Raw genomic sequence first — 1,553 nt, 5'->3', positions numbered from 1 at the left:
GATTGTTTTAGGGCAGTATCCGGTGGAGAGGACTTCGGATACATGTCATTTCGGTCGGTGACTCCGTCTGTCAATGTATTTCTTTCTGTCACTGGCCGGGCTCTGAATGAAATAGAAATCCCGTTCGTTCACTCTCAGACTTGAGACTAAGCTTTCTGCCTTGCGACTAGCCTCTCTCACTCAAGATAAGGTCAGGTGATCCCTTTCTGTCTCCTTCTCAGTTAGGTCCAATAAGTCCCTTCCCTTTCTCTGATCAATAAGCCCCCCGATCCCTTTCTTTGTCTTTCATCCTCCCAGAACAGAATAAGTAAGGCCCCATTTTTTTCTAATAAAAAAAAGAAAGGGCGAACGTTTGAAGTGGCGAAGGCCTATGATATAGTAATAAAGAAAGTACGCTAAAGTTACGAAGTAAGGTCAGCTGGTTAAGGAAAGCTCAGGTTATGAAATCGCTTAGCCATTAATTAAGTAGTAGTGAGGCGTCGGTACGGAGCCTTCCACTGTGGACCGAGACTACGCAAAGGTAGAACACCATAGAAACTTCGCTGACTTTATAATAAACCTTGATTTCGCTACGCTCAATAAGAACCCGGAATAGCGGAACTCGGTTCGTGTTCCGCTTCCAAACAAAGTCAGTCGTCTTTGCCCAAGTGTGAACTGCGGACGACTCTCCATTGGTTCCATTCCTTCTAACTTGACTTTTGGGTCAACCCAACCCGAATGGTAAGAAGAGGGTCAGCCAACCAAACAGCGGTCCACTTTGTACATTTGCTGAGGCAGACCAATCGGGCATTTTAGAAAAGGGAAGGGAACTTTTATCACCGAAGGAGGCTGTAGAAATGAAGGAGGTGGGAAGCTACCGCTTCTAGAATGCAAGCTTATCCTTTACTTTTTTTATAGCGTACCGCTATTGAAAAAAAAAAGGTTTATGGATGAAGTAATCGGAGTGACAAATGATTACGGTTGCGGAAACCGGAAAAAGTCGTTACCTTTTGAATTGAATCAAAGTAGCACCGAGTACTTCGACTACAGGGGGGAGGACAGCTTCTACGACAGCTTCGCGTCCTCGCCGCTTCTTTCTGGCGACTAGCTTCTAAAGTGGGTGGCCTGGTAAGCAAGCTACCTTCAGCATCGGTAAAATCCCTATCCATAATAAATTGGAAAAATGGTGGGGAAGGAGGCCCCCACTTCAATGGAAAGGGGGGAATCGCCGTTTCACAGCCGCTCCTCTACAACAAACTACCTTTCGCCCAACAAGGGGAGAGTGGCCGAGTGGTCAAAAGCGACAGACTGTAAATCTGTTGAAGTTTTTCTACGTAGGTTTGAATCCTGCCTCTCCCACTTGTTTGTTGTAAACTGAAGAGAAGAGAAAGGAGGCATTCGTCAGCGCAGGAAGGCCCGATTTCTTCTTGTCAATGCGAAGCTCCTTTTTTTTTTTGCCGTGCCGTGAAGTGAAATTGTATCGTATGTTAGTTAGAGAGGTTGGCGAACTACTATGATCTATAGATTCCCCAGATATATCCAATCCCAACGAGAATAGAAGCGAGCCGCTTCCG

At 45.8% G+C, this 1,553-nt stretch overlaps 1 non-coding gene across 1 annotated transcript; it reads left to right on the top strand.

Moving 5' to 3' along the window:
- Positions 1-1,255: 1,255 nt before the first annotated feature.
- On the top strand, positions 1,256-1,338 carry TRNAY-GUA (transfer RNA tyrosine (anticodon GUA)). Its single transcript has one exon. It is a non-coding gene; the product is annotated as a tRNA-Tyr (tRNA).
- Positions 1,339-1,553: the final 215 nt, after the last annotated feature.

The sequence above is a fragment of the Arachis hypogaea genome, chromosome 7, assembly GCF_003086295.3.
Source record: "Arachis hypogaea cultivar Tifrunner chromosome 7, arahy.Tifrunner.gnm2.J5K5, whole genome shotgun sequence".
Lineage (NCBI taxonomy): Eukaryota > Viridiplantae > Streptophyta > Magnoliopsida > Fabales > Fabaceae > Arachis > Arachis hypogaea.
This window is presented reverse-complemented; position numbering and strand designations above follow the sequence as displayed.